At 39.4% G+C, this 27,166-nt stretch overlaps 1 pseudogene; it reads left to right on the top strand.

Moving 5' to 3' along the window:
* Positions 1-21,737: 21,737 nt before the first annotated feature.
* On the top strand, positions 21,738-22,576 carry LOC111724304 (annotated as a pseudogene).
* The last annotated feature ends 4,590 nt before the right edge of the window (positions 22,577-27,166 follow it).

Genomic DNA, 27,166 nt, shown 5'->3' on the forward strand with positions numbered 1-27,166 from the left:
AATCCACCAACCTCTTTCCCGCCCAAAATAAATAAGAGCTGGGGAGTATGAGGGTGGCAGAGAAATTAGATTGGAAAGGGTAGGAAATAGACTTGAACTCAAAACCCCTAGATATGCCAAGGAGTCTACTCCAAAGGAAGAACTCTCGCAGTGAAACACAGAGCAGACAAGGAGGAGGGAAAGACACATTCTTTGGCTAAGATGCTGTCAGCTCTTTCAAACAGGAGAACAGATAGTTTCAATAAGGAGAGAGAGATTTCCCGAGAGAACAGTTCCCTCTCCCTTTCTCCGCTTGCTCTGTCCTTTCTAAGCACACCCCAGTCCGTAGAGCGTATCCAATTTGATGATGCTGCCCAATGTTATTTGGGGAGCAACAAGGGTTGGAAAAATCTCCATTGCCAAATTCTTCTTGATGAAAGCCTTTTCGTCCTCAGCTCTGCAACCCCACCCCACCCACTCACAGGGCTGGCCCCAAACTCCAGGCCCCAAGGTCAAGGCCCCTGCAGAACAGGTGGGGAGCACAGCTGGGCATGTCACAGCCTGTCCCACGGCCTCCCAAATGGAGTCCTGATGGATGATAAACACAGAACAAGGGTAGAGCTCTGTAGAGCCAATGCCGAACACATATCTAAAGCCAAAGAATTTTGTTTCACTACCCTCTGTTGAAGTAAAAACAGCTCCAAGAGTATTCCCCCGAGTGCGAGACGGTTCTCTCATCATACGGGGTTCAAAGGCACTGCAAGGCGTGTAGCGTAGCTGAAAGTGTCTGCGTATAATGATGCCTTTATGATGTTGTTTTGTTTCTGGCTTGCCTTTACCTGAATTATCTGAAGACATTGTTTGAGGCTATGAAAAAATATGAATAATATTAGGCCTTGAGATCAAAAATCATTTTTTATTTCCATGGTTGTTAGCTGCCAATACCCCTACGCACAGCTCTCGATTTCCAAAGCAGCAACGAAATGCTGGAGAGATCAGGTGAGGGTTGTTTTTTTTTTTTCCTTCTTCTTCTTTTTCTTATTTTTGTTTTTGTTATTATACACTGCTCTTGATTTTTGAAACTGTTGAAAACTGTTTGATGTGGCAAAATCAATCACGGGAGGGAAACCACAATTTCGACATGAGATAAAAAGGAACAGGTGTCCGAGTGTAACGAGGTGTCCCCCTGATGGAACAAACTGTTTACTGCCTTCCAGGAGGGCCCCACGTGCTCCAGCAACTCAGGGTCCCTTGACAGGAGATGCTGCCTGAGGTTCAGGGACTGGCTCTGGCTGGAGATCCAAGGAGTGCTGTCTCTGCAAAAAGACGATCTCTGGCCTGTCCTCTGAAATTACATACACGACTCCTTGTCTCCTTTTTTCTTTCTGTACTCTACTCATTCAACCTGGCCTAGTGAAGAACTAAGACTAAAGGATTAAGCAGTTGAATTTTTTTCTTTTTTGCCCCTATTACTATGGGCTGTGCTTACCCCATGCTCCAATAAACGGATAAGGGCCAAAGTCACCGGTGACAGCACTTCACGTCAGGATGATCTGCTGTCAAGCATAGGTTCCAGGATCCCCTATGTCTAACTCTCCAAGATCTGCTGCCTCTAACCTGGGATCTCTAACACTCACCATGTTACTGGTTTTCTGCTAGAAAGACAGGGCATCTGGACTCTGGCCTGGCTTAACCTTGAACTAGGTAATGGGCTTGAATAAGTCATTACATTTACTGGGCCAAAATTTCTTAATACTTTCTCCATTCTCCCGGTTATTAAGATTCAAGTCAGAAGGCTAATAATGCTTCCATCTTCATGGGCAATGTTCTCAGCCCGTTTCTGAGTACCAGAGCCAAGGCCTGCAACCATGCTTCCTCTTCCTCCCAGCTGCCCTTGCCCCGATTCAGGCACTCACCACCCTTGCCTGGACTCTAACAAGGGCCCCAAACCTATCTCCCAATCTCCAGTTCCTTCTGCACTTCCTTCCCTCACTCCACTCTCAAATCACTTTCAGATTTATCACCATGGGCACTTCTCCGATTCTGTTCCTAACCTGCTCAAAATCTGCCCAAGGTTCTCCATTGCCTCTCAGTTAAGTAAAGACTGTACTTCTCAGCCACCCAATCATTGTCCTGTACAAGCTGCCCCAACCTACCTTTTCATCCTCATTGCCCACTGCTGCCCTCATGCACCTGCTCTCCAGCCAGACAGCACACCTTCCCACCCAGGCCTGTGCTTTCCTCCTCTACTCACCTGCTCATACTGATTGCTCTTCCTGAAATGCCTACACACCACCATCCACCCACCCTGATCTCTGCAGAGCAAAAGACTTTCTATTTGATTTATGTATAAGGCAGCTCAGAAAAACATTATTCACAATAGTGAGAAAATAGAAACAAACTGAATGTCTAATTGAAAAATAGTTGAATAAATTATTAGACAAGCATACGATGACTTTATAAATCATGTCTTTGAAGAATATTTAATGATATATGAAAACCAATTATTCTGTTAAGTGAGACGACCTCAAAAGTATTTATTCAGTATATGTCCAATTTTGTGAATATGTATGCGTGTGTATGAATACGTAGACATATATACACATAGAAAAAGTCTAGAAGGAATACATCAGAACATTACTTTTGTTTTTTCTCTGGGTGCAGTGATTATGAGTACTTTAATTTTCTCCTTTCTACTTTTTACTATTTTCTATAATGAACGTGTATTGTTTTTATAATTTAAAAGTACCATAAATAATCATTATCTATGAAACAGTGAATAGCTGGGCCTGGCGACACACATTGGTGATGCTAGGTACTCCAGAAGTTTAGGCAGAAAGATCCCAGGGGTTCAAGGCCAGCCTGGGCAATATAGCAAGATGCCGTCTCAAAAAAAGAAAGAAAGAAAAAGAAACCAAACAAATAGTGAACAAAAGAAATTTTGCCTTTGTTCAAATGTCATATGAAAGTTTATTCTTTCCTCAAAGCCTTTCTTGATGGCCACCCAACCACCTGACCACTGACTTCTATTCATATTTGGTCCCCCTGCTATGTGTGGTACATGGCCTGCTCTGCTTTGCATTTGAGCTATAGTGAATGTCTCTTACCATTTCCCCTCCGCTGTGCATGGCCTAGGAGCAAGGACTCAATCCTGGCTGCTCCTGACTCGGCCCAGGCACATGACTGGGCCTCCATTAGTGTTTTCTGCCTGAGTTGGCCACGCTCAGGCTTTGTGGCTACAAAGGACAATACCAGGATAGTCTTACCATCTCCATCAGCCATCCTGGACATGTTGGACATGTTATTTATTTACCTACTTATTTATTGGTAGTTCTGCAGGGAACTAGTTTGAAGAAAAGCGGCTCAAATCACTCTTCCTTCCCTTCCCTTCCATTCCTTTCCCTTCCTTTATTTCTTCAGAAAAGCAGCAGCCAACCTCAGCTCACCTCTGGTCTCTTCTTGTTAGCAAGTTTAAGAGACACTTGGCAACACTGACCCTAGAATACAAAGGCTGCATTCAAGGATTCCTAGAGGATATCAGTCCCTAGAAACAAAGGACATCCTCATTCTTGAAAACCTAAGTAATGATGTGGCGCCATTACTTAAACCCTTCACCTCCTAAATCCTGGGCTAGAAAGTGTCAGATGTTATAGACGGAGACCATGATGACCAGTAATCTCACACTGATCTCCAGGACCAGGCTTTCCCAAGAGCTGCTGTCAATTTATACCTTGATCCAAGATTCTGAAAACTCAAAGAGACTCAAGTGTAAGGATTGTCTGTTCTGGCCCCCTGAAGCCCCACCCACAGGGATCCTTCATCAGACCTCCTCATTTCCCTTCCCCAAACCTGCCAGAGAAATGCAGCTCTCTGGTGAGTGTAGGAAGGACTGCCTACCCACGACCTAACCCCACCCAGTTAGGTAGTGGCTTGTGTACAAGAGGGAGAGGGAGGTATTCTCTACTTCTGAGGAGAACCAGTACATGGAAGGATGATTTAAGAGTCATGAGGAACCAGTCCCCAAGGGTTCCCACTCCTCTCTGAGTCCTCTTCAAACTTCAGATCTTGCCCAAGTCCCACTCCCTTTAGGAAATCCCCTGAAATTATTTTTTCATAACCACTTCCTTCTCTGACTCCCCACAGCCAACTCAATAACTACCTCCTGAAGTTTTATGAAAATGATCGACAATGTAAATAAAGCATCCAACACAGGGCAGGATGTGTAGTAGGTGCTCAATAATTCTCACTGACAAGACACTGCATAGTCTTTATTGGCGCTTATCTCTTTAATTGTATGTCAGCTTCTTGAAGAAAGGGATGCCGTCTTCAGAAATAAAGCTTAACTATTTATCATCATGGGAAACGGAACGTTCCAGAGTGCAGGAATTTCCTGGGCAGCTGACAGTTTAACCCTGAGCATGCCACACAGGTATCGTTACAGAAACTGGTTCTGACTATTGTTCTACAGCTCATCCCCACTTTTTTTTTTTTTTTTTTTGAGACAGAGCCTCAAGCTGTCCCCCTGGGTAGAGTGCCATGGCATTACAGCTCACAGCAACCTCCAACTCCTGGGCTCAAGCGAGTCTCCTGCCTCCGCCTCCCAAGTAGCTGGGACCACAGGCGCCCACCACAACGCCCGGCTATTTTTTGGTTGCAGCCGTCATTGTTGTTTGGCCTGTCCAGACTGGGGATTTGAACCCACCACCTTAGGTGTACGTGGCTGGCGCCTTAGCTGGTTGAGCTATAGGCGCCAAGCCTCTCATCCCCACTTTTGAACCTTGACACTAGCGGAGTCTAGGACTGGTTTAGGTCAGCATCTTCACAGCTGCTGGAATGGACAGGGGACAAGTATACATTTCTCCCTGCCTCACCAACTTCTGCCTCTGCTCCTTGGGGGTCAGTCCTTTGCCGTCACATCTAATCCCCAACAGTCCCTGTCATTGCTTCTGCCTGTTGATACCCTCCTCCTCCTGCTCCCTGCCAGCTTCACTCACTCTTTTCCACATCTACTCTCAAACATCTTGGCTCTTGTGTAGAAATGTGTGGCCCCCAGGGCATTGTGGCATGCTCCTCTCAGGTCAAAGAGTGTCCAGGGCACTTCCTCCTCGGGTCCACAGATCACTACTGCCACCTTTGTCTTAATGCCCACAAGGGTCCTTTTCTCTACACATCCAGGCCAGTTGCCATGCTGGATAATGACAATGGAAGTCGAGATAATAGGGGCTTTTACCCTCCTTCTAACTGACCTCCACTTCTAGTAGAGAGTTTAAAATGTTTGGTATTCAATAAAAACTGGTCGATCAATTTAGCACAGTAGTTACTGAGCAAGAAACTACTGCTCAGGACTATATTTGGCCCCAGCATACAAAGCGTGAGCCACAGAAACTTCCCTAAGCCATCCAAGGCTGTGCTAAGTTTGGAGGGAAATAGAAAGTTTTAGGTGAGTTAGTTTGATTTTTGTAATTTCTTAAAGAAATTTGACATCAGAAGCTTTTCGGGCTCCAGACGTCTAGGTCTCTGTGGCATGACCCAGCATGAGGCAAGATGCTGAGAGAACAGGCATCGCCCTCTGCAGATAATTAGGTCTGCTAAGGAGCAAACAAATTCCCGCCTACTGCTCTGTCTACATGGCTCTCATGGAGGGCTGGGACAGAGGGACTTGCTCTTCCTCAGTCGAGGCCTGTGAAGGTGACTGGGGAGAGGTGTGGGGAAGATGAAAATATCGACTCGCAAAGCCACATTGCCGCACTCTCTGTGAACCCCTGATTTGCAAATGAAATTTCTCCCACAGACATCGCAGGCAGCATCGCAAGCCCTGATTGAAGACACAACTCGTGAAAGTCTCCAAGTCAAAACCGGAAAAACCTCCAGCCACTGAAGGCAGAAGGCAGCACTGGAAATAATGAACCACATTAACTAAGAAATCGCAAAAGCCATCTCTATTAGACAGCTGTGCAGGTCAAAAGGAAACCAGACAGGAGACAGCAAGAGGAAACTCAGGCTCCCCGGGATAATTGCAGTGTAATTAATACAGGGTGAGTCACTGCCCTGGTGGAAGTGGGACCCTGCTGCCGCTAAGAGAGAGAGGGTGTCCAGACAGGTACCTTGGTCTGTCAGTAGCCATTCTTCCTTATCACCATCTATAGGACTCACGGCAACATGCCCAGGAAATAGGTCAATAGGATGACATTGCTGCCAAAGAGGCCATGAGTATCAACACAGAAAGTACATTTCCTGGACACCTGAAAATGGATTTTTAAAACTTCCATCCCAGTTATCAGGCCAGTTGGGTCTCTAATAGCAAGTCAAAGGGAGAGCCAAGCCCTCAGTTACCAAAAGAGGGCTGAGAAGGCAAAAGGCAAGTAGACCAGAAATAACAGGCATTGAGCACCTCAGGGTGCAGGGTGCAGGGTGTGATGTTTCCCTCCCATAACCCTATGGGTTAAGCATCTCTATCCCCATTTCACAGATGTAGAAACTGAGTCTCAGAGAGGTTAAACAAGCAAGCTAGGAGGAAAACACAAGGAAGCAGAGGTAGAAGTTAAAGGTGGGGCTGTGAGTGAGAGAGAGAGAGAGCTCTCAAGTGCAGGAATTTCCTGGGCAGCTGGCAGTTTAACCCTGAGCATGCCACACAGGTATCGTTACAGAAACCGGTTCTGACTATTGTTCTACAACTCATCCCCACTTTTGAACCTTGACACTAGTGGAGTCTAGGACTGGTTTCCTTGAGAAAGGCAGAGATCCCTGCCGTAGAAAGAAAATGCCAAGGCCCCTTAAGACCCACATTTGAGTTGCATGCAGGACTGAGCCTTGTCTCTGCACTCCTGGAGCACACAGCGTATACAGCAAACCAGAGAGACGGCAGCACTGCTGGGATTGGGGTGCACATCTATCAGGGGGGAAGTGTGTTCCAAAGCAGACTTTTGGCTGGATCTTGGATCCGCAGGTGATTCTGATGAGGGTGTCAGCCAAAACTGCGCATTGAAAAATGCAATCATATAAGTTCTAACTTCTTAAACTTAAAGTGTGCTGGTTGGTGTTATCAAGCATTTTCTCCTCCCCATCCAGGAGTAACTACAGAGGTCTGAAAACTCTCTGGCATGCAGAAAGGCAGAAACAGGACAGTCAAGGGCGGATTACAACTTCTCTGATCTCAATGGCCCTACAGGAAATTGTGCTGGAGCTGATTGGTACCTTACAGCAGCCAATTGTTAACACATTGCTGACCAGTCACAAGTTACCCAGTAACATGGATAGTTTCTGCATAAAATTGCTGGTCAACAATATGTTAAGATATTAGCAAAGCTGGATGATTTTATATTATAAGCAGTTGAAAGATAAGGAGGGAAAAAGAATAAAATAAGCTGAACTGGGGACAACTGGGAATTGAGGCTGGGAGAAAAGAATCAGGGAACAGCTGGTATATTAACACATTGTTGATCAGCAATTTTATGCAGAAACTATTCATGTTACCTACCAGCTAACTTCTGACCAGTCAGCAATGTGTTAACTATCCAGAAATTTGCAACATGCTTGCTAAACCTTAGCAGCTTGAAATCTGTGGTGGGAGGCAGTAATTACACCACAGTCATTGGCAACAAAAATCAAGGCTTTTTCCCCCTTCCCAGAGAACAAGTTTAATGGTTGCGAGTTAAAGAAAGGCTACTCAAATCATCTTAAGTAGAAGGGGGATTTATGTACTATTAAGGTTTAAGGGTTTAGAGACAACTGAATCCAAAAGCTTAAAAATTCTGTTAAATCTTTTTCTCTTTCTCCATCTTTCAGCTCTTCCATTCTCTGTGTTGGTTTTAATCTGCAGACATTCTCTAGGTGGTAAGAAAAATGGAAACTACCTGTCTTGTACCCAATTTAACCCAACTTATAAAACTCTAGGGAGAAAAGACTATCCTTCTGTTGGGTCTCCCAGAGAATCTGAAGAGGAGTCTAACCTGGGGTCATATGCCCATCCCTTAACTAATCACCAAGACGAAGGAGAAGTTGGACTCTTTTGTGGTAAGACATTTAAAATTTACTCTTGGTTATTTTGAAATAGAGCCTTGCATTGTGCACCTTAGGTGAAATCTGACTAACCAAATGCCTTCCCTCCTCCCATCAATCGCCCTCCTGCTTCCCTTCCCCTCCTCACCCTTCCCCCTTGCTAGACTGTATTTGTGTTTTATCATTTGTAGGATTGTGTGCATTTATATATTGGTTTCATAATAGTATTAACTACATTGAATACTTCCCCCCCCCCATTCTTGAGATACTTTACTAAGAAGAAGACTGGACTCTTAATGGGGCAGCAAGAATTATGTGTCCTGCCCTGAGAGGGAGAGGTAGCCACAATAATTGACATTAGGGGTTTTTAAAGACCCAGAGCTAGGTTTTGATATCTAAGCAACCCCTCTGACTTGGGTGACATAATAAACAACGAGGCTCCCTCCAATTAAAGGTTTTGTTCAGCCTATGGGTACCCTGGCTCCTTAAGTCCTATGGGAATGAGGTGATGAAGAAATCCCATGTAAAAGGACTTAATGATCATCAGAGTAATTACAGAGAAATAGTACATACAGTACCCCAGACAGCCAGCCCTGATTATTACCACACAAACTGTTATGAGGAATAAGTGAGACCTACAGAAACGGAGTCAGGCAGGTGGCTGACCCCGTTGTGAATGCTCAGTAAGGGGCAGCCACCATCATTGTTACCTCTGTCTAGCCATGTGGCCTCAGATTTGTCACCTCTGAAAAGACAGTGATGGTAATAAGAACTGCTTTGTAAAGTTATCATGAGGTTGGAAGGCACTGTAGCCCAGGGTCTGGCTATTCCCTTTAAATGGTAACTAGCCCAACAAGTGAAAACATTATTTTTTCAAGGCTCCCTTGCTCCTGCCTCAGCTCTGTCTCTGAATCATCAAAATACATACTTGACATTTGTCTTCCTTTCCTCTGAGCACATTAAAAAATAGTCAAGGAAATAAGACCATTTTTTTTAAAGCCCTAAAAAGAACCTTCTGGAAAACGTGTTTCTCTAGCAGTTTTTCCAGAGCAGGTGGGTTTGGTTAAAGGGAAGTCGGATGTTAGCAAATATTTTCTCTCATGCTGATTTCCTGAGAAAATTGTGCAAGTTCTTGAAGGTTAAGAAAAAAATCCTCCATCTCTCTAACTTCAAAAAAGACATTGAAGGGGGTATTAGTGAAGTACACAAGATCTTTAGCAGAGTGGATAATATCAATGCATGTTGCTACTTTTGATATTGCCTGGGTGACAGGAGTGGGGGCAGAAGTGGAAGTTCAAAAAAAACAAATTCAGAAGAGACAGATAGGAAGAGCTTTGTCACTCAAAGAATAATAAATGTTTGCAATGGCCTACTGGGCAAGGCTGGTGAGGGAAAGACAGTGGGTTCGTTCAAGTAGCAATTAGATGCTATCCTGGGGGAAACACCGCATTACAAGAGAGAAGCATCAATGTGGGGAATGGCTTTTCACGCTCCTAACACTGCCTATGTTCTTTCCGTACTCTTAAGGGTCTGCAGTCCCAGCAGAATAAGTGAGCACAGAAATTAGACCCAGCGGTATGCCCTGGGAAACTGGGCCAAGAGAAATAATGCCATTCAGACAGGACCATAATTTGCAATGCCCGGCTATAACATCCACTTTATTTCCATTGTTTCTCAGGTCTTGAGAGACACAGATGATACAAAGGGCAGGGAGTAGGACATGTCCCCAGGTCCCCTGGCTATGCTCAACTATGCCTAATTATGCCACATAAAGTTGGCTACATTCCCAGGTTGGGAAATTCAATTTCATATACAAATGGGATATGAAAGTATGTGATGATCCTAAGTAAAAAAGGCCATTGTCCAAAGGCCAGGCCTTTTCTTCATAGAAGTCCATACTGATCTTTGCCTGTGCCAGTTTCAGGGACTGTTTTCTGTGCCATTTTCCTGACATGGGTAAAAGCCAGCATTTCGGGATATTTTTCAAGACATATACTTTCTAGACTCCATTTGTACAATAGTACTTCGCATGTCTATTTTTAAGGTCTTTTAAGTTTTATGTCAAAGACATGATTCAAGTTTACAATACAGCATCCTTATTACAATACCTACATGAGGCATTAGCAGAGTGGTATCTTCCAATCCCACTCTTAAGTTATGTTTTAAGAGAATAGGAAGGCACACACAGAATCTGGAACATAAGAGAGGCAATTGAGAATGATCAAATATTTCAGAGATGCCATCTCAGAGAAAAGAACTAAGGCAACTAATTTACTCAGGCAACAGAAAAAGATTTTAGAATTTGTATAATTAAGATCTGCAGGCTGGGCATGGTGTCTATAATCCCAGCACTCTGGGAGGCCCAGGTAGTGGATCTCCTGAGCTCAGGAGTTCAAGATAAGCCTTAGCAAGAGTGAGACCCCATCTCTACAAAAAATAGAAAACTAGCTGGGTGTTGCAGCAGGTGCCTGTAGCCTCAGTACTTGGGAGGCCAAGGCAAGAGGATTGTTTGAGCCCTAGAGTTTGAGATTGCTGTGAGCTATGACTCCACAGCACTCTACTGGGGGAGACCAAGTGAGATTCTGTCTCAAAAAAAAAAAAAAAATAAGACCTGAAAAAACAAAATCAAATAGAAATACTGGGAATCAAAATTCTGGCCTCAGAAATAAATAGGTGGACTGAAAAACAGCTTGAAATAGATGAAAAGCAACTTAATCATTTCAAAAACTGAGAGGAGGTGTTTGTGTAGAATCCAGCATAAAATGACCTCAAGTTCAAAATACGACAAAAAACAGGTGGTGGTGGTGGTTGATTTCATCTCATAGGATTTATGTTCCGGATTTCATCAAATAGGACTTTTAGATGGAAAGAATGGAAGGAATACAGCAGTGAAAATAAATTGTTTTATTTTACTAATAAAAAAATGTTTATAGAGCCAATTCTGTATTGAAGGAACCCAAGTTCCCAGAAAAATAAAATGCCTTTAAACTAAACACACTACATGAAACTTAATAAAACTGAAGATAGAGTGAAAAATTCTAAAAAGCTTTCAGGCAGGAAAAAAAATAGTGTAGGAAGGAACTTGTTCTTAAAGGAACAAGAAAAAAATGGAATCAGATCTCAACAGCATACTGCTGAAAAAAAAAAGCAGTACCTGCACATTTCTTTTTGTTTTAATTGAAAAGTAAATTTATTTCAGGTTAATGTGAGGGTACAAACAACCAGGTCAAAATATTTGATTTTGTTAGGTAGTCTCTCCTGTGGTTATGTCCCATACACAAAACCTGTGCCAAACACCTCCACCCCCAAATTTCTAAGAAAGAATATTTTTACCTACAGTCTCATAGCCACTCAAATTACATTTAAGTGAGAGTATAAAATAAACATTTTGTCTGACATTAAGAAAATTATAAGCTTTTCCACACTTGTATTCTCTGAAAGAACAACTTGAACAAAAACAAAAACAAAACAAGTGAGGGGTAAATGACAGATTCAGGCCAGTTTTGCTTAATGTACAGTTAAATACAAATAAGTTTGTTTATAATGAAATGCATAAAAACCAATAACATTTAGAAAAATCTTGAGTTATGCCAACATGAGCACATGAGGAGATGGGTACAGAAAACAATCAAAGCAAGCTAAGATTCATAGTGGAGGTATGTATGTGCGTGTGTGTATGTGTACTACAGACAACAGAAAAAAATAAAAGAATAAAGTATGTGATAGAAGTGTATGGAGAGGGTCTCTGGTAATGGCAGAGTAGCCCTTATTAGCATAACCTCCTTCAGATGCCAAATGTAAACTCCAAACAAGACATATAAAGCAATTACCTAAAGGAGATTGACAATAACCAAAAACAGGCAGAAACTGGAAGAGAGAAACAATGGGTAAGTTTCCCATTTTTATAGCTCTTCACCTGAGGATAGTTAGTGACAGGTAGGAAAACTAAAACTTAGATGAAAACTCTGTCACTGGCTTGAAGAGCAATGGGACAGAATTTGTCTACAGAGGCTAAAAAGTGAGAAGGAAATTCTCATAAAGAAAAGAACCAGGGAAAAGGAGCCCCAACTCTATAAATAAGCTGTGCTGACTAACTCCTGAATTATGCTGGCTTGGGGCAGACTCCAAGGAGTCCAGCTAAGCCAGCCACCACAGGGGCTCAGAGTTTGAAGTTTGAGTCCAATCAAGTTAAAAGTCTACTAAAGCAAAAATATCTATACTCTTCAGATTATAGCAGAATCCAAAGTGTTTAAAATATATCATTCAAAATGTCTGGGAAACAATCCAGAATTACTAGACATGTGAAGAAAGAGGAAAATGTGATTCATACGGAGAGGAGAAGACAATCATTGGAGACCTACTACAAGATAAACCAGATATATAAATTAGGAAACAGGGACTTTAGAGTAGCTATTTTAACTGTGTTCAAGGGTGTAAAGGAAAATATACTTATATAAATAAATAAAAGTAAGAAATCTCAGCAAAGAAATAGAATGCAAAAAAGAATCAAGTAGAAATAATATAACTGAAAAAAATCTAAGGTTCTGGGCGGCACCTGTGGCTCAAAGGAGTAGGATGCTGGCCCCATATGCCAGAGGTGGCAGATTCAAACCCAGCACCAGCAAAAAAAAAAAAAAAAAATCTAAATTTTAAAAAATGAGTATATGCGTTCTTAATAGCAAACTGGATATGACAAAAGGAATAGTCAGAGAACTTAGAGCAAAGAAATGATCCAGTCAAAAGAATAAAAATATAAGCAATTTTTTAATGATCTGAGATAAATCTGTGGGACAATATCAAATATCTAATATCACATAATTTTGTTACAAGAAAAAAAGGTGCAGTAATAATGGTCAGGATTTTTTCCAGATTTGGTGAAAAATAGGTTTATAACTTTGAGAAGCTCAGCAAGAGCCTCAAGAAGAATAAATACAAAGAAAAACCAAACTTAGGCATATCAGAAACTGATGGGAAAAAAGAAAAATAAGAATTGAAAGCAGCCAGAGTTAAAGGACACATTACTCAGAGAGAAATGATGATATAAATTACCACGGACAGCAGAAAAACTAGAGGTCAAAAAACAGTAGAAAAATACCTTTAAAGTACCGAAAAAAATTGTGAACCAGAATTTTATATCCAGCAAAAATGTCTTTCAGAAATGAAGATGAAATAAATACATTTTAGTTCAACAGAAACTAAGATAATTCATCACCAGCAGACCTGAGCTATAAGAAATTCTAAGGTAAATATTGAAGATGAAAGAAAATTTGGATCTTCAGAGAAAAATGAAGAACACCAAAGTAATTGTGTGAATAACATGAGAGACTATTTCTTCTCTTGATTTCTTTAAAGCACATGCAACTGTTGGTTTTTTTTTGTTTTTTTTGAGACAGAGCCTCAAGCTGTCCCCCTGGGTAGAGTGCCGTGGCATTACAGCTCACAGCAACCTCCAACTCCTGGGCTCAACCGAGTCTCCTGCCTCTGCCTCCCAAGTAGCTAGGACCACAGGCGCCCGCCACAACAAACGCCTGGCTATTTTTTTTTTTTGGTTGCAGCTGTCATTGTTGTTTGGTGGCCTGGGCTGGATTCGAACCCTCCACCTTAGGTGTATGTGGCTGGTGCCTTAGCCACTTGAGCCACAGGCGCTGAGCCCATGCAACTGTTTTTAAGCAAAAATAAAACATTGTGTTGTGGAAGCAATAACACAAGTAAATGTAATATATATGATGATTATAGCATAATATATGAAGAGTTAATGGACCTATGCATTTGCTAAGTTTTACATTTGAAATCCAGACAAACTGAAAAGCTAGAGAAATGTGTTATTATCCTCAAAGCTACCTCTTTAAGATAATTCAAAGATATAAACAAAAAAATTAAAATGAAATTCTGAAAACACTTAACAAATCCAAGAGAAGGCCAGAAAGAAGGAATAGAGAAAAAAAATAGTAGGTGGATAAACTGAAAACAAAATCTATAAACCACATTAAGTGTAAATGGGCTAAACACTCTAAAAGACAGGATCATGAAAATAGTAACAAAGGAAGATCCAACTAGATGCAGTCAATAAGATAAATAATTTAAATATAAAGACCGAGGCAATGAAAGAAAATAGATAGAAAAAGATATATCATGCAAACAGCAGGCATAAGAAGGCTAGTTATTATGTTATCATTAGATGATGTAGACTTCAAAAATAAAAAGTGTTACCAGAAATAAAGAGAAACATTTCCCATTGTAAAAAGTATACATTTATCAGGAATATGTAACTATTATAAATATGTATTTACCTGATAACAGAGCTTCAAGATATACAAAGCAATATGGTCAGATTTGCAGGGAGAAATAGTCAAATTTATAACCATAACTGGAGATTTAATGCTATCTCTCTGCCATTTCATCTATTTTTTTTTTTTTTTTTGAGATAGAGTCTCACTTATATGGCCCTAGGTAGTAAGCTGTGACATCACAGCTCACGGCAACCTCAGACTCTTGAGCTTAAGCAAGTTTCTTGCCTCAGCCTCTGAAGTAGCTGGGACTACAGGCACCCGCCACAATGCCCGGATATCTTTTTGTTATAGTTATTGTTTGGCAGGTCCAGGCCGGGTTCAAACCTGCCAGTCCTGGTGCATGTGGCCAGCACTTAGCTGCTGAGCTACAGGCACGGAGGCTGCCTTTTCATCTATTAACTGATAGAACTAGAGAGAAACAAAGACCTAAATTTTTGAGCAATCCTGTCAGCAACAGCAGAATACACATTATTTTCAAGGATACATGGACTGTTCACCAAGGTAGACTGTATGCTGGAGTTAAAACAAGTTGCAATAAAATTCAAGGATAGAACTGACAACAGGGAATTTACAACATATCTACAACTGTGGGATGCCACTAAAGCAGTGCTGTGCTAGTTCCTTGTTGCTGCCATAAGCCACCCTGAGTGGCTTTTAAAGACGTACATACTAATCTATTCTTTTACAGTTCTGAAGATCAAAATTCTGAAATGAGTTGCACTGGGTTCAAGTCAAGGTGTCAGCAGGCTGGCTCCTGGAGGCTCTGAAGAAGGAATACTTTCCTTGCCTTTTTCAGCTTCCAGGGACATCCTGTATTCCTTGGCTTGAGGTCTATTCTTCCATTTTCAAAGTGCAACACTCAAATCCCTCTTTAGCATAACGCATTCTTCTCTGACTCCAACACCTCCTGCGTACCTCTTACAAGGATTATTGCAATTACATGGAGCCCACCATATAGTCCAGGATAATATCCCATCTCAAAATCCTTAATTTAATCATGTCTTCAAAGTTTCTTTTGCTACATAAGGTAACATTTATAAATTTCAAAAATTAGCAAGTAGACATATCTGGAGAGTAGCATCATTCAGCTTACTGTAAGTACTTAGAGGGAAATTTATAACATTACATGCTTATTTTAGTAAAAAAGAAAGGCATAAAATCAGTGACCTAATTTCTGTTTTGAGAAGAAAAAAAAAATCAAAGAAATCCAAAGTGAGAGAGAGGAAGAAAACAATAAAATATAACAATATAAAATAACAATAACAATAAATATAAATGCAGAAATTAAACAATAGAGAAAATGAACAAAACTGATGCTTTGAAAACTTGACTTTAACTTAGAAAATAAAGAATATATATTACTAATAACAGAAATGAAAAGAGGTATATCACTACAGATAACAAATATGAAAAATAATGAACATTTTTTTAAACTTAGAGAAATTTTTAAAAAATTCTTTTAAAAAGCTTCCTGAAAGTGACACAAGATGAAATAGAAAATCTGGGTTTTTATAACTTCACTATATTAATGCAGTGTACTAAAATGATTGATTTTCTCATGTGGAATCATTCTTACATCCCAGGGATAAATCCCACTTGGTCATGGTGTATGATCTCTTTAACGTGCAGTTGGAGCTGGCATGATACAACTTATTAGGGCTATTCACCTATCATTTTCTATTCTTGTGGTCTCTTTGTCTTTGGTATCAGGGTGATGCTAGCCCCACAAAATGAGTTTGGAAGTGTCCCCTCTTCTGATTTTTGGAAGAGTTTAAGAATAATTGGTATTGATTCAGCACCTATATCACAGTGGTTATGGCACCAGCCACACAGGCCAAGGCTGGTGGATTCAAAACCGGTCCAGGCCAGCTAAATAACAATGACAACCACAACAAAAAAATAGCCAGGCACTGTGGCAGGCTTTGCTGGGAGGTTTTTGATTATTGAGTCAAACTCTTATTTGTCTATTTAGGCTTTCTATTTCTTTTTTGTTCAGTCTTGGTGGGTTGTATATTTCTAGAAATCTATCTATTTTTTCTTTGTCATCCAATTTTGCACATACTGATAAAAGTCCCTTATTATCTTCTGTATTTTTGTGGCATCAGTTTTAATGCCTCCTCTTCCATTTCTGATTTTATTTAAGTTTTTCCTATATTTTCTTAATTAAGGGTTTGTCAATTTTATCTTTTCAAAAGTCAAAACTTGCTTTTGTTGAGTTTTCCTACTATTTTGCTTATTTCCACCTAATCTTTACTATTTCCTTCCTTCTGTTAAATTAGAACTTTGTTCTTTTTCTAATTCCTTGAGGCATATAGTTAGGTTCTGGTTCTTTCTTCATTATTATTATTATCATTTTTTAAAGACAGAGTCTCACTTTATTGCCCTCAGTAGAGTGTCGTGGTGTCAATAGCCCATAGCAACCTCCAACTCCTGGGCTTAGGTGATTCTCTTGCCTCAGCCTCCCAAGTAGCTGGGACTATAGGTGCCTGCCAGAATGCCCAGCTATTTTTTTGTTCCAGTTTGGCTGGGACCGGGTTCGAACCTGCCATCCTCAATATATGGGGCCGGCGCCCTACCCACTGAGCTACAGGTGCCACCCTCTTTCTTCATTTTTAATTTAGGCATTTAGTACTACAAACTTATCTCTTAGTACTGTTTTTACCATATTCCATAAATTTTGGCATGTTGTGCTTTGTTTTCATTTGTCTCAAGATTTTCTAATTTCCCTTTTGATTTCTTCTTTGATACAGTGGTTCAAGAGTGTATATTGTTTAATCGCCATATATTTGTGTATTTTTCAATTTTCATTTTGTTATTGATTTCCAGTTTCATCCAACTGTGGTCAGAAAAGATAAATGACATAATTTCAATGCTCTTAAATATTTTAAGACCTATTGTGGGACTTAGCATGTTATGTCTGTTAGAGAATGTACCATGTGTGCTTGAGAAAAACATTTATTCTGCTGCTGTTAGATAAAATGCTCTGTCTCTTCAGTTACAGTGTTGTTCAAGTCTGCTATGTATTAATTTTCTATCTGGAGGATCTATTTATTATTGAAAGTAAAGTATTAAGTCTCCTGCTATTATTGTATCACTGTATACTTCTCCCTCTCTGTTAATGTTTGCTCTATACATGTACATGGTCTGATGTTGGGCGTACATATATGTACAATTTGTGTATCTTCCTGATGAAACTATTATTGTACAGTGACAATTGTCTCTTTTTATAGTTTTTGACTTACAGTCCATTTTGTCTGATATAAGAATAACCAACTCTGTTCTCTTTTGGCTCCTATTTGCATTGAATAACATTTTTCATCCCTACACTTTCACGCTATGTGTCTCATTAAGTCTAAAGTGAGTCTTTTGTAGATAACATATTTTTAGATCTTGGTTTTTTGGGGTTTTTTTTTTTTCTGTTGCAGTTTGGCAGGGCTGGATTCAAACCTGCCACCCTCGGTATATGGGGCCAGCGCCCTACTCACTGAGCCACAGGCGCTACCAATCTTGGTTTTTTAATCCATTTGGCTACTCTATATTTTTTGATTGATGAATTTAATACATTTACATTTAAAGCAATTATTAAAAGGTAAAGATTTATCGCCATTTTGTTAATTACTTTGTCTATTTTATAGGTCTTTTGTTCTTTCCTCTCTTGCCATTTTCCTTTGTGATTTGACAATTTATTATAGTGATGTACTTCTCTCTTTTCTCATTTGTATCTACTATAGGGTTTTTCATTTGTATTTACCATGAGATTTGAATAAGATTTATTATAGTTATAACTGTTTATCACATTCAAAATCTCTACACTTTAACTCTTTCACACACATACAATGTCATTGATGTCCAATTTACGTCTTTTCTAGCGTATTTTCATTAACAAATTTTGTGATTCCAGTTATTCTTGATACTTTTGTCTTTTACTGTTTCTACAAGGGTTAAAAGTGACTTATACATCATCATTACAGTAAGATTTATATGTTTTGTATGCTGTCTAGTCCCCTTTTATTTCAACTTGGAAAACTCCCTTGAGCACTTCTGTAAGGCAGATGTAGAGGTGATAAACTCCTTCCATTTTTGTTTTTCTGGAAAAGCCTGTCTCCTTCCTTCATTTTTAAAGAACAGTCTTTCTAGGTATATTTTGAATGGCAGTTTTTTTCTTTCAGCACTTGGAATATATCATCTCACTCATTCCTGTCCTGTAAGGTTTCTGCGGAGAGCTATGCTGACAGCTTTATGTCTGGGTTACCTTGTATGTAATGAGTTGCTTTTCTCTCGCTGCTTTCAAAAGTATTGATTTGTCTTTAACTTTTGACAATTAAAATGTGTTTCAGTATAAACTGCTTTGAGTTCACTTATTTAAGTTCCCTTCTGCTTCATGAATCTGGATGTTAATTTTTCTTCTCAGATTTGGGAATTTTTCACTATTATTTTTAAAGATAATTTTTCTGCCTCTTCGTCTTTCTTTTCTCTTTCCAGAACTTAGGTAACGTGTGCATTGGTTTACTTGATGTTGTCCCATAAGTCTTATAGGCTTTCTTTACATTTTTAAATTCTTTTTTGCTCCTCTGACTGGATAATTTCAAGTGACCTGTCTTCAAGTTTAGTGATTCTTTTTCCTGCTTGATTGAGTATACTGTTGAAGCTCTCTATTGAATTTTTCAAAGTTCACGAACAACACATTAGTAAATTGAATCCAATAATATAAAAAAGAAAATACATTACAATCAAGCTGGGTTTATTCCAGAAATGCAAGTTATTTTTAGCATTTTAAAATCAAGTACATTAACAGAATAAAAGAGGAGAACTATATATTCATCTCAATACATACAGAAGTATTTATTTGGAAAATCCTTTCTCTTTCATTTTAATATACACTTATTTTTTTTAATTCAACAAATTAAGAATATAATAGAATTTCCTCAGTTTAATAAAAGATCTATGAAACACCTACAGCTATCATCACACTTATTAGAAAAATGTTGGATGTATTCATATTTTTTGGTAAAATAATAAACACAAAGGTATCTATTTTTAGGTCCATTCTACTTTGTAACAGGAGTCCTAAGTAGCATAAGACAAAGAGAAGAAATAAAAGCATACAGATCAGAAAGGAAGCAGCCAAACTGGCTCTATTCACCATTTTCATTATATAGAAAATAAGGATTTACAAGACAACTACTTAAACTAATAATACTTTAGCAAGTTTCTAAGATATAAGGTTAATAGGCAAGATCCATTATATTTTTACATACTAGCAGCAAACAATTGGAAAATGAAATTTAAAGTAGCAATTAAACAATCCCATCTACAATAGCTTCAGAAAACATGAAATTCTTAGGAATTAACAAAAGACATGCAAAATCTTTTCACTAAAAATTATAAAACATTACTAAAAGAACATCTAAAACTCAAAAGACTCAATATTGTTAAGATGTTAATTATTCCCAAATTAATCTGCATTTGCAACACAATTGCAATTTGAATTTTGCTAGCTTTGTTTTCAGTAGAAACTGATGAGCAGATTCTGAAAAAAAAAAATCTATGGAAATGCAAGGGACTAGAATATCCAAGGGAATTTTATAAAGGAAGAGCAAAAGTGAAAGCTACATTAATCAAAGCAGTGTGATACTGACAAAAGGATAAACAGAGCAATGAAAAAAGAAAAAAGGAACTCAAAAATAGGGCTGTATTTATATAATATTTAATTTTTGACAAAGATGCTAAAGCAACTCAATAGGAGAAAGTAAAGTACTTTCTTTCTTTCCTTTTTTTTTTTTTTTTTTTTTTTTTTACTTCAAATTAATATGAGGGCACAAATGTTTAGGTCACATTGTTTTCAATTCTAAGATAAAGTTCAAGTTGTCCCGAACTCTCACATTGTACACATTAGGTGAGATCCCACCAATTGCCCCCCTTCTTCTCCCCTCCCCCTTGCTAGACTATATTTGTGTTTTATCTTTCATGTGGGCATGTAATTGTTTATATATTGGTTTCATTGTATTCCAGTGTATTGACTACATTGGATTTTTTTTTTCCAATTCTTGAGGTACTAAGAAGAATGTGTTTCAATTTCATCCAGGTAAACATAAAAGATGTAAAGTCTCCATTGAAAGTAAAGTATTTTCAAAAAATGATAACAACTGGATGTCCAGACAGAAGAAAAAAAGGACATCAACCCCTACCTGATATCATATACAAAATTTAATCTGAATAAAGACATAAACATAAAAGCTAAAACAATAAAAATTCTAGACGAAGGTCTTTCTTGTTTTGGAGTTTTGGTGATAAAGATTTCTTACATAATTCAGAAAAAAAACTTGATAAATTAGACTTTACCAACATAAAACACTTTTATTCATCAAAGACATCATTAAGAAAATAAACAAGGTGAGCTCCTGGTGAGCCACAGGACAGTCCTGAAGCCCTGTCACCTGGAGTTACTGTTGGTTTCTGCCTGAGGTCCCAGCACCTTGTGACCTGAGTCCACACCTGATTCACCAAGATGAGCCACCATCAGGGTGCACCGAGACTCCTGGATCTGGCTGTGCACAGCCTGGCTGATATCTTCAAGAGGAACTTTAGAATTGGACAAATGAGAACTTGCTGAGCACCTGCCCCTCCTATAGATCTTGTTGACCTTGGTGGCACTTTAGAGTTTCATGATCTGATTTCTGATTCAATCAATCAACATGGAGAAAGCCAAAAGCTCAATCAGGACTAACTGAGTGGGGCTTCAGGAATCTCGTGAGAGAGCAGTTCTGGCTGGAAGCTGATGGTATGAAAGGAGATTAGAAAGGTCAACCTTCTGAAGAGCCATGAGATAGTCCCCAAGCTCTGCAGCCTGGAGTTACTGTGGGTTTCTGCCTGAGGCCCAGCACTCTGCAAACTGTGTCCTGATCTGGTTTTCACCAGGATGAGCTTCAAGGCCCCACCGAGACTCCTGGACCTGGCTGTGCAGAGTCTGGTGAGAAATGAAGTCTTGGCCATATCTGCTCTGGAGGTGCTGCTCAGGGAGCTCTTCCCATTGCTGTTCATAGAGGCCGTCACCAGGAGACGCAGCAGAGTCCTGATGGCGATGGTGCAGGCCTGGCCCTTCACCCATCTCCCTCTGGGGTCCCTGATGAAGACACGTGACCTGAAGATGTACTGAACAGGCTGGATATGCTGCTTGCCCAGAAGGATCGGCTCAGGAGGCGGAACTTGCAAGTGCTGGATTTGTAGGATATCAAGGGAAACTTCTGGACAGTATGGTGTGGAGACCCAGCACGCTCCTCAGAAGCCACAAAGAAGAGACCAACAGCAAAGGACTGTGTGGGGATGAGAAGGCCAGGGCCGGTGATGGTCTTCGTAGACTTGGCCTTGACAGAAAGCACCCTGGATCAGTGCCTCACCTACCTTCCTCGCTGGGTTAGGAAGAGAAAAGATGCTCTCCACCTGTGCTGTAGGAAGCTGATGATAGAGGAGATGATGGGCCAGAATATGAGGAAGGTCCTAGAAATGGTGGACCTGGACTGTATCCAGAAGGTGCAACTAAACTGTGGCTCTGACCTGTCCACCACTGCGGGCTTTGCTCCTTAACTGGGCCAGATGAGTAATCTCAGCAAACTGGATCTCTTAAACGTCTATGAATGTGGCATAATTCCCCAAATCAGAATGGCGAGATTGTTGCCTAGTTCACCTCTCAGCTCCTCAAGTTAAACCACCTTGGAAGCTTCATGTGTATGTTTGCTTTCTGAGACACGGTCTTCAGCAGGTTCTCAGGTGCAGGTGCTTTAAAGCCCCTTTGAAAATCTTCTTACTTTATTTCTGTAACCTATCCACATCAGACTGGGAGAACCTGTCCCCTTGGCCAAGCATGAGTTAGCCAAAGGAGTTGCATCTGGAAGACATTGAACTGACCCATTTCAGTCCCGAGCCTCTTAAACTTTTGCTAGAGAAGGGTGCAGGCACCGTCCAGTCCTTGGTTCTAGAGGATGGTGGACTCCCAACTCAATGTCATCGTGCCTGCCCTGAGCCGCTGCTGCCAGCTCACAACCCTTAGTTTCCATGAGAACTTCCTCTCCTGGGCCACCCTGGAGGACCTGCTGCGCCACACTGCCAGGCTGAGCAAGTTAAGCCTGGAGGTCTACCCTGCCCTTCTGGAGAGTTATGATGCCCAGGGTGTTCTGGATTTCAGGAAGTATGTCCAGTTTCAGGATGAGCTGACAGAGATACTGAGGGGCATAAGGAAGCCCAAGAAGATTGTGTTCAGTCCCACCTCCAGCCCTTACTATGTCAACGCTGAAGATGATCCTGTGGTCTAGATCCCAGTGGGATTGACCCCTGGCCTGGAGGAGTGGATACATCAAAGGCTTTCTTCTGCAGACTTGCAGAAGGACCTGGGTGCATCATAACTGGAGCATCAACCAATTCTCTCTATGGTGTGTGCATGGAAAAAGGAAAGGTAATACAGCAGATGGTAGGACTAGAGGTGAATGATGACTTGGGGACGTGATGGGACCATCAGGGACATGCGTCCTATATTGTCAGATATAGGAAACCGAATTTCTAAAGTGTGACACGTTTGAGAAATGAATCAGTTAACTCTGCATGGATAGTTGTTAAGAATGGATACACATGCAAGGATTATCAGACCACTGCATGATGGCTTCTGAGTTGCACCACTGACCCTCAAGTGGCAGTAATCTGTGGTTCTAAATTAGGATGAGGAGGTCTGGCCCAGATCTTTGAATACAGCGAGTTATCAGATTCCCACCCCCCCAACCCCGCAAAAAAAAGAAAAAGAAAAAGAAAATAAACAAGCCACAGACTGGAAAAAATATTTTTAAAACATACCTGAGAAAAGACTGGCACTCAGGATATGTCAAAAAAACTACAAATCTATAATAAAAAGATAAATGACCCAATGAAAGATGGACATCACTTTGAATCCTTTACAAAAGATATGAGTGGCGAAAAACATGCTCAAGATAGTTATCAATAAAATATAATTTGAGACCACGATGAGATACTAATACATGGGTGGCGCCTGTGGCTCAAAGGAGTAAGGCACTAGCCCCATATGCCAGAGGTGGCAGGTTCAAGCCCAGCCCTAGTCAAAAACTGCAAAAAAAAAAAAAAAAGAGATGCTAATACATATAACAGATCAAAATTGATAACACAAAATATTGGCAGTGATGCGGACCAACAAGAATTCTTCTACATTTGGTAGGAGTGAAAATTGGAATTATAGGAGGTAAAATGTCTGTCATTTCTAGAAAGTCAAACATACATGTTCTCTACGGCCCAGCAATTTCACTCTAAAATATTGCTAAAGAGACACCAAAGATATATGTGTTAGGTGCAACATCAGTGAATCTCCAAAATAGTATGCCCAGTCAAAGAAGACCTGACAAAACAGCAGTATTGTATGATGCTGTTTGTAAGAGAAGAAACAGCAAATGCTAATTTCTGGTTAAAAATCAGAACAATTGGTGCCAGTGGAGTTGAGGCAGACATTGACCAGGGAGGAGGATGCAGAAATGAAAACGTTCTATATATCTTAACAGGGATTTGGTGTATATAAATATATGATTTACTGGAGATTAGTGCATATCAAATATAAAATGTTAGCTTAAAAAGAACTATAAATGTATATTTAATTTTGATTAATAATACACATACTGAAATATTTTAGGGGTAAAATATATGAATTTCTGCCATTCATGTGAAATACATTTAAAAATTAGGTGGCTTGATGGATGAATGGGTATGGTAATAAAGCACAAGTGATAAAATATGGAATCTCAGTGGTGAGTACAAAGTGGTTAACGGTAAAATTCTTCCAACTTTTCTATACATTTGAAATTATCATCCATAATAAAATGTTGAGGTAAAAGTATAGATAACAGCTAGAAGAAATAAAGTGTAGAATTTACAAACCAAGGTAATAAAAAATAAATGGAACAAGGAAAATTTGATCTGCCAATAAGAGTAAAGTAAAAAGAATAAAGAAGCGTTGTAAACATTCAGGAAATACAAAAGTTTAAAGTAAATGTCAGACATAAACTCAAATATAGTTATAAATTAGTATGAAGGTACATAAATTATATACCTTTACTAAAAAACAGAGGAGCTCAGATTGTGATTTTGAAAAAAGAAGAAAATATGGTTTTATGCTATTTATAACAGACAAAGACCAAAAGAGATTAAAAGTACTGAAAATAACACAATATATGTGTAAAGTTGATCAGAAGCCATGCAGAGCTACTTACCACAACTGGCAAGTGGCCCAAGTCCGCAGAGACCAGTAAGGCTGAAAGGAGAGAATCTGAAGTTGTACCAGACAGCTATTTGAGAAAGGATACAATTTCCCTTTTCCATTATGCATAAATGACAGTCCCAGACCCACCTATTGATTAATCCATCCTTTTTTGAGCAATCTCAAATGGTACTTTTGTCTGTAAAGTGTTCACATACATACATGGGTATTATAGGCTCATAGAGCACGCTACCTGAGCGAAGGAGGAGAAAAGATTTTGGGAGATATTAAGGCTGTGATTTTAAAAGCAATTCAAGAGAAATTCCATGAGACATGCTTCAATATGAACAAAAAATTCACACCAGAAATATAAATGTAAAGGAAAACATTTTAAGAGATACTCAACTTCACTAGTAATGTCATTCAGCCATTATTAGCTTAAGCCCGTCAGTTTGATAAAAATTAAAGAGTCATTCATCTGTGCCAACAGAAATTCAATTAAGTGGGCACTCATGTTATTAGTGTCTTTGTGAAATGCAATTTGGTAATAATTATGAAAAATCTTAAATTCACTTTTTTCCCCCCAAATACCCACATTTCTGGAAATTTAGCATAAGGAAATACTGGCATGCATGTCAGAAGTAGCATGGTTTGTAACAGCAAAAATAAAAACAGTAACAACTTAAGTATTGATGAATAGGAAGTTTATGAATGGATGGGAAAAGTAAAAACTCGTAGGTGTATTAGCCCACCAACACGGTACTATTAAGGCCTGAGTAGAGAACCCAAGAAGAGTCAGTCCCTAAAATCTCAGTGCTGAAAAGTAATTAATATCAGCACCTGCAGAAGCAAGCTGATATTGAGACCTCAAATTAAAATGTATTGGGGTCTCAAAAGGGAGGAATGAGAAAGGATATCTGTGAAGGGTGAGGTCTAGGAGAACAGGTCTTCTCAAGGAGACCACAAGGATACACCTGCGGGTCTTCTCCCTGGTGACTCAGGGAATTTGTAAACTTAACTTCCTGAACTTGGAAACTTCCAAGTTCCGTGAAATCCTGTAGTTCTGTAGGTGCTGGAATAGCATCTCCCGCTTGATTCAAACTGGCCAATGAGAAGGGTTGGAACTTTTTGACAGTCAATAAAAATGTAAAGACCAAGCCAGTCGGGAGCATGGCCATTTGGAATTCTTCTATGCAGTAAGCTCCTGGCCAGTAAATAATAGCCCTTTCTCTTATAAACAAAAACAAAATAAATAAAATAAAATAAAAACTGCAGGCCAGGTGTGGTGGTTAACACCTGTAATCCTAGCATTCTGGGAGGCCATGGAGAGTGGATTGCTTGAGCTCATGAGTTCGAATCAGCCTGAGCAATAGCAAGACCCCTGCCTCTGCTTAAAGTAGAAAGAACTGAGGCAAGTGGATCACTTGAGCCCAAGAACTTGAGGTTGCTGTGAGCTATGCCACTGGCATGCTAGTCAGGGCGTCAGAGTGAGACTTTATCTCAAAAAAAACAAACAAAACCAAACAGTAGAATGACATTAATACATAAAAAGAGGTTGATGTAATAAAAGGCATAAATATATGTTTACATATGCTAATGAGAATAAACAGGCTCTAGAGAAGGGAATGGGAATGAACAGAAAGTTGATGAGAACTTTAATACATTGTTCTATATATTCTGATTAATTGAATCTTTCATAAGAGGATGTGTTTAACTTTAAAATGAGTGAATGAAGTCAATGCACCCTCAGGCTATATACTAAAGAAGAGTGTCCTGAGGCAAAAAAAAAAAAGATTGTGCCACTCCACACTGTGCACGTCAGGGTCCTCTAACGCAGAATTCTGAGCTCCAACCGCAATCGAAACAGGGCACATGCGCACACTGAATCAAGTCTGGAGGATGGTAGCAGGATGGAGAAAGATCTGGAAAATCATAACAGCTGAGCATCAGCTTTTAAATAAATATTTAGCCAGGAAGAACAATACGTGATTTAAAAGAACATAATTTTTTTTAAAGGGACACACTAGTTCTCTTGAAATATACAATTTATTCTGTATGGAATTAGATCAATGGATGGAAGTTATATAAAGAAAAATTTAAATTCATTAGAAAAAAATGCTTTATTATTGTAAAATAAGTATAAATTTAAAAGCAAGATACATTCTATTACCTAACAATTGGTGCAGTTTTTAAATTAAAACAATAATACATAGGAGTTTAGTGTGGAAATGGCTACTCTTATTTATGGCTAACTGAAGCGGACTTTCTGAAGAACAAACAATTTGGTAGTATTTTGTCTCAAAAAAACAAAATGTCCATTCCTTTCAAATTAGCAATGCCAATTCCAGGAATGGATCTTAAAGAAATAATGAAAAAATGCGTTCATAGATTTTAACAAAAGGTTGTTCATCACAATATTACTGATAATTTCAAAAAGACTGGAAACAACCTAGGTAACCAACCTATAAACTCTGTCAGTGGGTTATGACATAGTCATTCAATAGAAGCTATGGATTGATCAAACGTTGTATTTAGAAAAAAGAAATTGTAATGGCCTTGGTATTTTTCAGGCTATTTTGCTAAGTAAAAAGCTTGTTTATAAAACCCTACTTATGACATATTCTTGGGTTTGCCTTTAAAGTATCTACATATC

This window comes from Otolemur garnettii, unplaced genomic scaffold (assembly GCF_000181295.1).
Source record: "Otolemur garnettii isolate 467f Iridium unplaced genomic scaffold, OtoGar3 scaffold00021, whole genome shotgun sequence".
Classification (NCBI taxonomy): domain Eukaryota; kingdom Metazoa; phylum Chordata; class Mammalia; order Primates; family Galagidae; genus Otolemur; species Otolemur garnettii.